The sequence below is a fragment of the Aegilops tauschii genome, chromosome 5 (assembly GCF_002575655.3).
Source record: "Aegilops tauschii subsp. strangulata cultivar AL8/78 chromosome 5, Aet v6.0, whole genome shotgun sequence".
NCBI lineage: Eukaryota > Viridiplantae > Streptophyta > Magnoliopsida > Poales > Poaceae > Aegilops > Aegilops tauschii.
The window spans coordinates 25,950,998-25,965,757 of NC_053039.3; the positions used below are offsets into that span (position 1 = coordinate 25,950,998).

Sequence of the window (14,760 nt, forward strand, 5' to 3'; positions counted from 1 at the left end):
TAACGAGTTGAAGCCTTTGATCTCCGAGATGCCATAGATGTCCAGGCCACTGCCATGCTCGAGGTTGAACTCGGCCAGCGTCACGAGGAGCTGGCCGAAGAGCACCCTGCACAGGGCGCTGCCCAAGTCCCCAGTCTTCTGCTCTTCTCCGGGCGGCCAGTGGTGAACAGTGAGATGTGCTTGGTGTCAGACGATAGAGAAGAAAGAGAGAGGAGGTGTTCGTGGCTGTGGTTGAGATGGAGGAGATAATGAGAGAGAGAGGGAAAGGTGCGATGAGATGAAGCCCAATGGAAGGCTGCCACGTGATCAATCCACGTGATTTCGTGATATTGGTCGAGAGTGTGCTTTTACTTTGCCGATCAGTAAAAGCATGACTTTTACTGATGGCAACACTCCGTAAATACCAAAAAATATTAGAAATATTGCAAATGAACCAAAAACTTGGGAATTGCCATCAAATGTTGTCTACTTTATGTGAAAATTGGAGTGGAGCCATTTTGCATCCTATTTTTTGTACTTGCTTCACAAAAGATACAATTTTTTTCCACTTAGAAAATAGTAATTAATTTTTTTGTACAAAACAGGTAGAAAAATCTATTTGGCAACATTGTTTGTAATTGTAAGATGCACCTATGTGTCAAATGTGTGCACATTACAATAAACTGTGCAGTGAATATGGCGATCACCTTGGTCATTTGACATCAAAGTCATGAATGTCCATACACGATAACCCATTTTGTAAAGGATTTTTGAACTTGTATTCTTTTATTCAAAACGGGGTCAAAATAGCCGGCACGGCTATTCATAACAAGGAGTCCAATATCTCAAAGCTCCAAGTGGTTCTTCCACACAATGACTACTTGTGTACCTAAACATGTGTTTTGTTAATTCTTAGGACAGAGCTATCACACACTTAAAGTTCAAATTTGAATTACTTTCAGGAAATCAACATAAAGTCATTGAAATGTGCGGAAGTAACTAGAGATCTAGAAAAATTATAGAACTTGGGAATTGTCCAGTACATACGGTCTACTTTATGTGAAAATTAGAGTGGTACCAATTTGCATCGTTGTTTTTGTACTTGCTTCACAAAAAATAACCATTTTTGACACATAGAAAATAGAAAATGGGTACATTGTTTGGCAACATTGTTTGCATTGCCAATATGCACGTATATATCCAAGTTCACCACATTATCATAAACTATGCAATGAATATAGTCCTCGCCTTAATCATTTGGCTTGGAACTCATGAATTTCCATACTTCATAGCCCATTTTGTGAATGATTTTCTTTTCAAAATTGTCATAATGTAAGTTACGCATTTTTCCTCACAAATAGTACACATAAAATGAGTCTATGCGAAAGGATTGCAGTTTGTGAACTTTTATGCATTTTCTTTCATTTTTCAAAGGGGTCAAAATGACCGGCATGACTATTTATAGCAAGGAGTTGAACATTTCCAAACTATAAGTGGTTCTTCCATATAATGAATACTTGTGTACCTAAATATGTTGTTTGCTAATTTTTAGCACAGAGCTATCACACAATTTCAGTTCAAATTGAATTACTTTCGGGAAATCAGCATAAAGTAATTTAAATGTGTGAAAGTAACTAGAGACCTAGAAAATCTATAACAATTGGTAGTTGTCCACCAAATATGGCCTACTTCATGTGAAAATTAGGATAGAACGATTTTGCACCCTGGCTTTTGTAATTGCCTCACAAAAAAAACACATTTTTTATACTTAGAACATAGGAAATGATATTTTTTGACAAAAAGTTCAAAACTCTATTTGGCAACATTGTTTGTAATGGAAGGATTCACCTATATGCCCAAGTTCACCACATTATCATAAACTATGGAATGAATATGGTCATTGCGTTGGTCATTTGGGACCAAATTTTTCATGGGAAAAAGTGTAAATAATATGGCCTCAAATGTAAAAGTTTTGAACATAAAATTATCAGTCTCATCAAAATGAACAACTTTGATTCTTGAAGCATCTTCATCTGAGGTCGTATGCAACTGCTACAGCCAAAACAATGCATTGTAGCTAAGACCCCCTTTTGCCGAGTGGGACACTCGGCAAAGACCCCCTTTTTCCGAGTTTAGCACTCGGCAACAACCTGGTTGCCGAATTTTGTTGTTTTACCAAGCGTTTCGTTGACGATACTCGGCAAAGTACCTATTTGCCGAGTTTTAATTTATGCCGAGTACTTCTTTGGTAGGAACTCGGCAAAGATACTATTGTCGACTGCCTAACATATTACACTCGACAAATAGCCTAACACTAAGCAAAGAAAAAATTCCAGTAGTGAAGCTTTAAAAGAACGAGTGCTTGTGTTTAGCGAGTTTGTTGAACCATTGGACTTGATCATGGAACAGTCGAGGAAAGAGTTCAACTGGACCAAACGCGACGAGCTCCTGTATATGAGTGCAAATATCTCTGTTAAAACCTGCAAGGCCTAGATGGTGGGCTTCAATGATATGGAGAGCGAGGCCAAGGTGATGCTTGCATCGACCAAGGTGTGTGGAGAAGGTATTACCCTCTTTGGAGCATCGCGTGTGGTGCCCCTCGATGTAGTGTGCAACCCTTCTGTCCAAAGGCAGGCGATTGGATGTGCATATCGAATTGGTCAGCAAAAGATTGTCCATACATACAATCTTATCGTAGAAGGAATACAAGAGAAGGGCAAATATGATATACAAGCTAAGAAGGAGCAAATGTCCAAACTGTTGTTTTCAAGTGAGCCACAGCTTGCGGAGTGCAACCCGTCACCGGAATTTATTTCCATTGACAGAAAATGAAAATCTGAAAGAGATTTTTGTGAATGTACTCCCATCATAGTGACAATAGAACTTATAGTTCTCTGGTAAGTGGAAGCTTCTAAGATCGGAATATTGCAATTTCCATATTTTTTTGTGGTACTTATCCTTTTATATCATTTGTCGACAACACACGTTCTATCAAATTCTGAATTTATGGATTCTTCAACAAAGGAAGTAAAATTATTTGCATGGTATTGAAAATAGAAATTCTAAATTGTGATCTTATATGTGGCACGCCTCCTTTGATTGAAAAAAATTGAAAATGGCAACCCTACAATTTTTATATCTATCTGGAAGATGGGGCAGCACCATTCAGGTGCTTCCATTGTTCATGTCGTAAGGAGTGCACACACACACTCCATGCACCAGCCCATAGTTATAGCTAGCCTCGCACAAGTCTGACCAAATAAGCGATCAGGCGTTCTCATCTTGTGTTAACATTTCTTATGTTCTCGCTTTATATTTGTTATGGTCGATCTCTGTTCATTTCCAAATTCACAAGTGTATTATTTTTCAATCAGGGATAGAACAGGCTGGATGCCTCAGACCTAAGGGATCTGCTGTCGTGCCTTGATTGTATGTATGTCATGTATACCGATATCATATTCCATCAGTCTAATTTGTTTGTTTATGTTATTTTTAGAAGGCATCAATACAATGTTTGATGTATATCTTGTGTACTTCACACTTTTTCATCCTGCCCAACAACAATTGCTACACTTCAATCTACAATGTGCGTAGAAGGTGCTGAGAGCCTGACTCAAGTTGCCCATTGTCTATCATCGGGAGATGGAAAATGAATACCCGAACACTGGACATGACTCCTGCACGAGAACAACCTGAAGAAAAAGTTTAGCTTTATTTTGGTCAAAATGTATCATCCACTTTTCTAAAAATGAAGTCCTGCTTTTCAAAATGTGTAAATTCGATGTATGTCTTTGAAATTCTGGCTTTTTGGATGTTGTCTTGAAGAAGAGGCGGCACGGTCAGCTAATGAGTCGAAGCAGGTCGACGTGTTGTATGTTGGCTAGAAAAAGAAGCGGCACGGGCACCTGACGAGTCGAAGCCCCCGGTGCAGCCGAGGTGCCAAAGTCTCCACGTCAGCTAAGATTCAAAGGAGGTCGTCGTGCTGGATGTTGCCTTGAAGAAGAGGCGACAGGCTGATGCCGACAAACAAAATTTGTGATGCGGTCGATGCCAGGTTGATGAAGTAACTGCGTGGCGATGATAGTGTACCCGTCCCGTGTAATTCGTGGGTCGACGATATTGGTGATGATTTAGCCTTTGCCATGCCGAACTCTTGGTCGACCCACCAAGGTGATGATCCAATGAGGTTGGCCTCGGCTCGACGAAGCGATGATCTATCTAGCGCAAGTCGGCAGCCCTAGAGGAATGTTGTCGGGCTGGTTTGACACCAACGCGACGGTGAAGATTACCTCGAAAAAGCCTATAAAATTTGTATGTGTTTGAGAATAACACACAATACTCCATGAAAAAATCCTCCAGAAAGTATGTCCAATATCGCGTTGATGCAGAAATATACGAAATTGATGCACTCCTTGGACTCGACCCGGAGTTTGAACGGTCGGATCGAGCTGAAATTTTGAGAGTTGGTCGTTATAAAAATTTCGTTGCCAATGAACGGTTGGATATTCCAAAGCATGTCCCCGTTGGACGCCTCGCCCTAAACTCATCTAGATTCCGACCAAGATTCGACAGTGCTCCAGTATATCGGAGATTACCGGAGATTCGTCCATTCGAACACAATGAAAGTTTAAGGTTTGTTCAAGACTCAATTACGCACAATTACACCAAAGCAATTGTCAAAGCGACACTCGAGGTGGCAGGGATGGCGAACACGAAACCACTGTCCAGAAAAGCTGCACGGTCGCCTGAGAACAATGTTGACATTGAGGCCCCGAGCTCCATGGATGATTCTCCCGTGATAGATCATAGTTGATGTTGATGAAAGCTTAACATGCCTCCACTCTCGATGGACGAGGTATGATCCGCTAACTAGGGATTCGGGCACCGAAGTCGCGCCATGGAGATCTAACACTAGTGCAGAACCGGCCTTTATCACCGGTCCGTAAGGGCCTTTAGTGCCGGTTCTGCAACCGGCACTATGGAGTGGAGACTAAAGGCCCCCCCTTTAGTACCGGTTTGGCACGAACTGGCGCTAACGTGCCACCACGTGGCACGAGCCAGGCCCGGGTGCGTGTAGGACATTGGTAAATGTTTGGGTGTGTTTCTGTTTTAATTTTTATTTTCCTTTAGTTTTGTGTTTTCAATTTAATTTAGTGATTGTTTTACATTATAATGAGTTGTTAAATCATTAGGTGAAAGTACCGCAGATTAGTTTCGACTGGATGATGCGGTTTCTTTCATAAATGATATAATAACTCATCATCATCATCATCATCATATTAATATAAAAAATCTTGCATCATATCATCACCAACAACAGTATATACTAGCTAGCAAAGATATCATCGAGTTCAACATGGTCATGATATTATAAGCGTTCATAACACCACAAAAGCAAATCACTCTTTGAGATTAAGTTCAGGACGAAGAACACAGACACGCATGAGAGGACAACAAGTACTAAGAGCATGATAACTAGCTAAATCACTCCTGCTGCTCTCTCTCAGGTAAAATAGCATAGAACATGTATAGCTCTCCTGATTCATCATATTGGAGCATGCAGATGAACCTGTCTCCTAATCGTGGGCTGCGCTTCTGATTGCTGCCCCCTAGTACTTCTTTGCGATCGTTAACAATTTTGCTCCAATCTTTCACTATTAAGCATTCATCGCTTTCAGAAATCCTGAATGCACTCATGTGCACTGTAGGATATCTTGGCCGTAAGCTAACAATTGACATGCGACCTTTAGTCTTGATCCACTGAGGCACAACTGTCATCAGGAGTCCCGGTTGAAGAACATCGTATAGTAATTAATATACTTAGCAATGAAAGTTTAGCTTGAAAAATAATGTATGCAAAAGATGCACTGAGGACTAATAGTAAAAATCTTACCATCTTTCCTAAATACATGTGACCGTAGTTCAATACGATCACTATTGGTCGCACATTTTGAGTACTAAGATTTTCAAATTCAGGAAAATGATTTCTCTTAACAGCATCAAGATCCTCAAGCCATGAAACATAATGACTTATCTCCTCGCAGTTTAGTTCAGCTCCGGGACAGTAGTAGGTCCTGTCTACCAAGCGCCGGACATGTATGCTTGAATGGAAATAAACTGTCAATAGAAATTAGTTGTCATCTATTTTTGAATAAACAAAATCAAAGACATAAATATGGTTGAGAAACTCATATAATGGTAGAACTGGAGGCGTCTGCACATCGACCCAGATGTCACTATTACCTTCAATATCATCTTCCGGACGAATATTCAAAGGTGATAACCATATCAGGCTCAAATGCAAAAGCCTTGCATAGTGCTTGCCAAGTTTTGCATTCAAAATAGGTGTACGTGTCTGCATTGTATAATTTGACGTTGAAAGTATAACCAGCATGCTCGGTCTTTAGGTAAACTCTCTTTACCTCCATAGTTTTCATAGCACTAAAACCTATCTTATCCAAGACAAAAATTCTTGCATGGCAGGGGATGCGCTAGTAGAGTAGTGAAAATTTAAAATTATAAGTTGAAGCAAATGAAGCATATATAAGTCATGCTTAACTACGAAAAAAGACTTGTCGTTGTGACTTACTGTATCCATTTCGAAGGTCTCATCTAGCTTGATGCTGAAGCGCCTATCATCAACAAGGAAATTTCTGTCGCACAGGGCGCGCTGGTCTTCATAGAATTCACACTTAATGAAATCTTTTTCTTCATCAGACGACATTTCCTATGTTCATATAGGTGAAACATTAAACACTTACTAGTTCTATTAATTCAACTAATTCAACTACTTCTATTAGTTCAACTAGTTCTATTAATTCAACTAATTCAACTAAGCATTTAACAAAAATAAACGTGTTCTATTAATTTTCTTACTAAAATAAAGTAGCTAGTTCCATATAGTAATATTTTAATTAGATCATCAAATCTCAGATATCTAAATTTTCTTACTAAAAATAAACTAGTTCTATTAATTCAACTAATTCAACTAAGAATTTACTAAAAATAAACTAGTTCTATTAATTTTCTTACTAAAATATATAAAGTAGCTATATATATAGTAATATTTTAGTTAGATCATCAAATCTCATATACCTAAATTTTCTTACTAAAAATAAACTAGTTCTACTAATTCAACTAGTTCAACTAAGCATTTACTAAAAATAAACTAGTTATGTTAATTCAACTAGTTTAAATAATCTCATATACCTAAATTTTCTTACTAAAAATAAACTTGTTTTATTAATTTTCATACTAAAAATAAACTAGTTATATTAATTCCACTAGTTCAAATCTCATATATATATACCTAATTAATATCTAGCTAATTCATCTAAAATTGACATTAATATTTAACATCTTTTCCATATAATTCATCTAACATTAACATTCTAACATTCTTATCTACGTAATTTATCTAACATTAATCTAAACAACAGAAAACAGAAAATAAGTAAAAACAATGTGTGTGTGTGTGTGTGTGTGTGTGTATGTGTGTGTGTACGAGCGGGGGCGGCGGCATACGGGCGGCGGCGCGAGACGACGATGCGACGGGGACGGCGCGACGACGAGCGGCAGGCCGCGGGCGACGACGTGATCGAGACGGCGACGGGCGGCGGGGGCGACGGCGGTGACGGCGACGACGGGCGGTGAGGGCGACGGCGGTGACGGCGACGATGGGCGGCAGGGGCGACGGTGCGCGGCGGGGGCGGCGATGTCGCGCGAAGTAGTTGGAGAAGAAGTGGTGGTCCATGAAACTGAATTTTTCGTAAGTGTCATATATATAGGAGGGGCGTTTAGTACCGGCTGGAGCCACCAACCGGTACTAAAGGCCAATTTTCGCTAGGCCAAGGGGCGGGAAACTGCCCCTCTAGTACCGGTTCGTGGCTCCAACCGGTACTAAAGGGGGGCCTTTAGTACCGGTTGGAGCCATGACCCGGTACTAAAGGTGTGCGCTGGCACAGGAGCGGTGCGGGCAAGTTTAGTCCCACCTCGCTAGTCGAGGGGCGCCCGCACCAGTTTAAAAGCCCCGGCGCGGCTGCTGTCTCGAACTCCTCTCCATAGCAGGCTTCTGCGCCTAACTTCGGCGCGCTGCCCGTTGAGCTTCTAGCCCTTTTGGGCCTGTATTTGCAAACCCTAGGATTGGCAGGCCCAGCGGGCAGCGCCCCAACAATTTTTTATATAATTTTCTTCTATTTATTTCCGAGTAATTTTTTTGTTGTATTTAGTTTCTTTGTGAATATAAAAAAATAGGCTGGAGTTCAAATAAGTTTAAAAAACATTGAAGTGCTCGTGTAACAGATGAGCTCTCGTCCGAAACCCTGATACTACAAAAGAGATTGTCCAGTTTGTGCACGAGGTGCGTCCAGTTTTCGCCGTGACCCTCTCTACTCTTTTGCACATGCTATGCGGGCGAAATGATGATACCATGCCAAGTGCCAACATTTTCAGAGTTCATTTTGTAGTGATTTTCAATTTCACCGTCATTTAGCTCCCTAAACAAATCGGTAAATGACTGAAAAACAGCAAATGATGTCAGAACGTGTTGGAAATTGATGATGTCGCTTTGAATGATGCATACTGAACGCAAAAATAGGTTGGAGTTCAAATAAGTTTAAAAAACATTGAAGTGCCCGTGTAACAGATGAGTTCTCGTCCGAAACCCTGATACTCCGAAATAGATTGTCCAGTTTGTACATGAGGTGCGTCCAGTTTTCGCCGTGACCCTCTCTACTCTTTTGCACATGCTATGCGGGCGAAATGATGATACCATGCCAAGTTCCAACATTTTCAGAGTTCATTTTGTAGTGATTTTCAATTTCACCGTCATTTAGCTCTCTAAACAAATCGGTAAATGACTGAAAAATAGCAAATGATGTCAAAACGTGTTGGAAATTGATGACGTCGCTTTGAATGATGCATACTGAATGCAAAAATAGGCTGGAGTTCAAATGACGGAAAAACAGCAAATGATGTCAGAACGTGTTGGAAATTGATGACGTCGCTTTGAATGGTGTACACGGAACGCAAAAAAGTCTGGAGTTGTAATAAGTTTAAAAAAATGAAGTGCCCATGTAACAGATGAGTGCTCGTCAGAAACCCTGATACTTCGAAAGAGATTGTCCAGTTTGTACACGAAGTGCATCCAGTTTTTGCCGTAACACAATAAGTCCGGAGTTATAATAAGTTATTAAAGATAAAAAAGAGGCACAATGCTCGTTAATTAGCTTCAAGCCTTTCGGAATAGTGCAAACTGCACTGCACATAGCTCCGTGCAGTCTACACTATTCCTCAAGGCTTAAAGCTAAGCAACGTGCAGATGAGCATTGCGCCTCTCCTTCATCGTCTCTGCACTCAGGGCTTATAAACCGCTCCTAGTGCCCCTCTCTTCGCGAGGTGGGACTAAAAAACAGCTTACTAAGAAACTATAGTACCGGTTCATGGCACGAACCGGTACTAAAGGTGCCCATGGGGCCACAGCCTGACCACAGCCTGACGCAGCATCATTAGTACCGGTTGGTGACACGAACCGGTACAAAAGGTTGCTCACGAACCGGTACTAATGATCTCCGCCCGCCTAGCCGTTGGAACCGGCACTAATGGACACATTAGTGCCGGCTCAAAATCAAACCTGCACTAATGTGCTTCACATTTGACCCTTTTTCTACTAGTGTAAGTCGCTGACCGATGGTGCCATTTATCCTTGTTTCGACCACACAGCGGAACTCTCAATGAAAGCACCAATGTCGGTGTCAAAACCAGTGAGCTCCGGTAGGGGGGCGCGAGCTATGAGATATGATCGATGGGTAATAAGAGAGAAGGGACACGGTGTTTTTACCCAGGCTCGGGCCCTCATTGAGGAGGTAAAACCCTACGTCCTGCTCTTGCTTATATTATTGGTGTATCAAAGTAGAGAGTTGATGTACCTCTAGCTTGTAAGTTCTGGTCTACACCCTAGGGGTAATGATGATGATGATGAATGTGAGATGTTGTGTATCGACTAGCCTGGTCTCGGCTTATATAATGTACCGGAGGCCTAGGATAACAAGAGTCCTAGACGGGTACATTGGTGGAGAGGAGTCCTTATCTTGATCACCAAGTCTTGTAGAATCTTCCCCGTATATGTCATGTGCTGCCTGAACTGGCTCATTAGTAAACCGCCACGCGTGTCCTTGGCTCGACCCACTATTCGGGAGATGATGTGGTGAGTACCCCTAGTTTAGGACATCGTCAACAAGCGCAACAGTTTCGATTCAGAATACAATATCTCTCTTGTGTCCGTACATCCGCCCCTTGTCACTAGCATGGAAAAGTTGCCAAAAGAAGTAGCATCTACTGTGGAGAGCTTCCGTTGGAAAGGTTACGATTGATGCAACATGAAGGAGTTAAGACGAGATTCGTTTATGAGGTCCTGCGTCTATGTGAAGCACTACTAGAATCAGCGCCTTTACCGAGTGCCTCAAAAACATGGTCAAGGGAAAAAACTCGGTAAAGGTTTTGCCTAGTGTAGTACTCGGCAAAGGACACCCAGCATACCCCCTTCCGGCAAACAGAAGTTTGCCAAGAACCATTTGTCGGACACTCAGCAGCAAGTTTGTCGAGCGTTTTCATGGTGCTCGGCAAAGGTATAACTCCATAAAAAAGAACTAACGGACAACAAAAAAGGAGGAAATCAATCAGTTTGCCAGGTGTCATTGTTTTGCCGAGTGTTGTAAAACTTTTTTGCATAACAAAAAGACACCGGCGGTGGCGCTGATGGCTAGAGCTGGTCGCGCTTGCGGCAGGGCGGTGCTCAAGACGACGGACGGGTCTACCTATTGTTGTCTAGGTGCTCATCGCATCAGTACACACGCACATATCACCGGCGAGCTTCTAATCCAAAGCATGTACGCGCATCATGCTGGCCGAGCCACATGCATACATCAATACACAATAAACTGGCATGCATGCATCAACATGCCAACATAACACACGTAGGTACAATGCTAGACAACACACACGCATCACGCCGGCAAGCCGCATAACGAGTTGAAGCCTTTGATCTCCGAGATGCCATAGATGTCCAGGCCACTGCCATGCTCGAGGTTGAACTCGGCCAGCGTCACGAGGAGCTGGCCGAAGAGCACGCTTTACAGGGCGCCGCCCAAGTCGCCGGTCTTCTGCTCTTCTCCGGCGGCCAGTGGTGAACAGTGAGATGAGCTTGGTGTGAGAAGATAGAGAACAAAGAGAGATGCGGTGTTTCTGGCTGTGATTGAGATGGAGGAGATAAGGAGAGAGAGAGAGAGGAAGGCGCGGTGAGATATAGCCAGATGAAAGGCTGCCACGTGATTAATCCATGTGATTTCCTGAGATTGGTCAAGAGTGTGCTTTCTCTTTGCCAATCAGTAAAAGCTTGACTTTCACCGAGTGTAACAACTCGTAAATACCAAAAAATATTAGAAATATTGCAAATGAACCAAAAACATGGGAATTGCCATCAAATATTGTCTACTTTATGTGAAAATTGGAGTGGAGCCATTTTGCATTCTATTTTTTGTACTTGCTTCACAAAAGATACACATTTATTACATTTAGAAAATACTAAATAATTTTGTTGTACAAAACAGGTAGAAAATCTATTTGGCAACATTGTTTGTAATGGTAAGATGCACCTCCGTGTCAAATGTGTGCAAATTATAATAAATTATACAGTGAATATGGCGATCACCTTGGTCATTTGACATGAAAGTCATGAATGTCCATACACGATAGCCCATTTTGTAAAGGATTTTTTTTTTCAAAATTGTCATATTGAAAGTTTGGCATATTTGCTCGCAACTAATACACATAAAAGGATTCCATGCGAAAGGATTGCATTTTTTGAACTTGTATTCTTTTATTTCAAACGGGGTCAAAATGGCCGGCGTGGCTATTCATGAGAAGGGGTCGAATCTCTCAAAGCCTAAGTGGCTCTTCCACATAATGACTACTTGTGTACCTAAACATGTGTTTTGTTAATTTTGAGGACAGATCTATCACACACTTAAAGTTCAAATTTGAATTACTTTCACGAAATCAACATAAAGTCATTGAAATGTGCGGAAGTAACTAGAGATCTAGAAAATTTATAGAACTTGGGAATTGTCCATTACATACGGTCTACTTTATGTGAAAATTAGAGTGGTACCAATTCGCATCGTGGTTTTTGTACTTGCTTCACAAAAAATACCCATTATTGACACATAGAAAATAAAAAATGATTATATTGTATAAAAAGTTGAAAACTCTATTTGGCAACATTGTATCCAAGTTCACCACATTATCATAAACTACATTAGTCCTCACCTTAATTGTTTGGCTAGAAACTCATGAATTTCCATACTTAATAGCCCATTTTGTGAAGAATTTTTCGCAAAATTGTCGTAATGTAAGTTAGGCATTTTTCCTCACAAATAGTACACATAAAATGAGTCCATGCGAAAGGATTGCAGTTTATGAACTTTTATTCATTTTCTTTCATTTTTTCAAAGGGTTCAAAATGACCGGCATGACTATTTATGGCAAGGAGTGGAACATTTCCAAACTATAAGTGGTTCTTCCACATAATGAATACTTGTGTACCTAAATATGTTGTTTGCTAATTTTTAGGACAGAGCTATTACTCAATTGCAGTTCAAATTGAATTACTATCGGGAAATCGGCATAAAGTCATTTAAATGTGTGAAAGTAACTAGAGACCTAGAAAATCTATAACACTTGGTAGTTGTTCGTCAAATATGGCGTACTTCATGTGAAAATTAGGACAGAACCATTTGGCACCCTGGTTTTTGTAATTGCCTCACAAAAAATACACATTTTTGATACTTCGAAAATAGAGAATGGTATTTTTTGACAAAAAGTACAAAACTCTGTTTGGCAACATTGTTTGTAATGGAAGGATTCACCTATATGCCCAAGTTCACCACATTATCATAAACTATGGCATGAATATGGTCATTGCGTTGGTCATTTGAGACCAAATTTTTCATGGGAAAAGTGTAAATAATATGGCCTCAAATGTAAAAGTTATCAACATAAAATTACCATTCTCATCAAAATGAACAACTTTGATTTTTGAAGCATCTTCATCCGAGGTCGTATGCAACTGCTACAGCAAAAACAATGCATTGTAGCTAACACCCCCTTTTGCCGAGTGGGACACTTGGCAAAGACCCCCTTTTTCCGAGTTTAGCACTCGGCAACACCACAGTTGACGAGTTTTGTTCTTTTACCGAGCGTTTCGTTGACGATACTCGGCTAAGTACCTATTTGCTGAGTTTCGATTTATGCCGAGAACTTCTTTGGTAGGAACTCGGCAAAGATACTATTGCCGACTGCGTAACATATTGCACTCGACAAGGAGCCTAACACTCGGCAAAGACGAAAATTCCAGTACTGAAGCTTTAAAAGAGCGAGTGCTCGTGTTTAGCCAGTTTCTTGAACCATTGGACTTGATCATGGAACAGCCGAGGAAAGAGTTCAATTGGACTAAACGCAACGAGCTCCTGTATATGAGTGGAAATGTCTCCATTAAAACCTGCAAGGCCTTGATGGTGGACTTCAATGATATGGAGAGCGGGGCCAAGGTGATGCTTGCATCGACCAAGGTGTGTGGAGAAGGTATTACCCTCTTTAGAGCATCGCGTGCGGTGCCTCTCGATGTTGTGTGGAACCCTTCTGTCCAAAGGCAGGCGATTGGACGTGCATATCGAATTGGTTAGCAAAAGATTGTCCATACATATAATCTAATCACACAAGGAACACAAGAGAAGGGGAAAATATGATATACAAGCTAAGAAGGAGAAAATGTCCAAATTGTTGTTTTCAAGTGAGCCACATCCTGTGGAGTGCAACCTGTCATCAGAATTTATTTCCATTGATAGGATTTTGAAACAAATGACAGAAGATGAAAATCTCAAAGAGATTTTTGTGAATGTACTCCCATCATAGTGACAATAGAACTTATAGACCTCTGTTAAGTGGAAGCTTCTAAGATCAGAATGTTGCAATTCCCATATTTTTTTGTGGTACTTATGCTTTTATATCATTTGTGGACAAGCACGCGTTCTATCAAATTCTGAATTTATGGATTCTTCAACAAAGAATTAAAATTATTTGCAAGGTATTGAAAGTAGAAATTCTAAATTGTGATCGTATATGTGGTACGCCTCCTTTGGGTGAAAAGTTTGAAAATGGAAGCCCTACAATTTTTATATCTATCTGGAAGACGGGGCAGCACCATTCATGGGCGTCCATCGTTCATGCCGTAAGGAGTACACACACACACTCCATGCACCAGCCCATAGCTATAGCTAGCCTCACACAAGTTTGACCATATAAGCGATCAGGCACTCTCATCTTGTGTTGACATTTCTAATGTTCTCGCTTTATATTTGTTATGGTCGATCTATGTTCATTTCCAAATTCACAAGTGTATTATTTTTAATCAGGGATAGAACAGTCTGGATGCCTCAGACCTAAGGGGTCAACTGGCATGTCTTGATAGTATGTATGTCATGTATACCGATATCATATTCCATCAGTCTAATTTGTTTGTTTTAGTTATTTTTAGAAGGCATCAATACAATGTTTGATGTATGTCATGTGTGCTTCACACTTTTTCATACTTCCCAACAACAATTGCTACACTTCAATCTACAATGTGCGCAGAAGGTGCTGAGAGCCTGAATCGAGTTGCCCGTTGTCTATCGCCGGGAGATGGAAAATGAATACCCAGACATGGACCTGGCTCTTGCACGAGAA

At 40.8% G+C, this 14,760-nt stretch overlaps 1 pseudogene; it reads left to right on the plus strand.

The window, feature by feature from the left end:
* Positions 1 to 2,379: 2,379 nt before the first annotated feature.
* Positions 2,380 to 13,947, plus strand: LOC141023263 (SNF2 domain-containing protein CLASSY 4-like; annotated as a pseudogene).
* Positions 13,948 to 14,760: the final 813 nt, after the last annotated feature.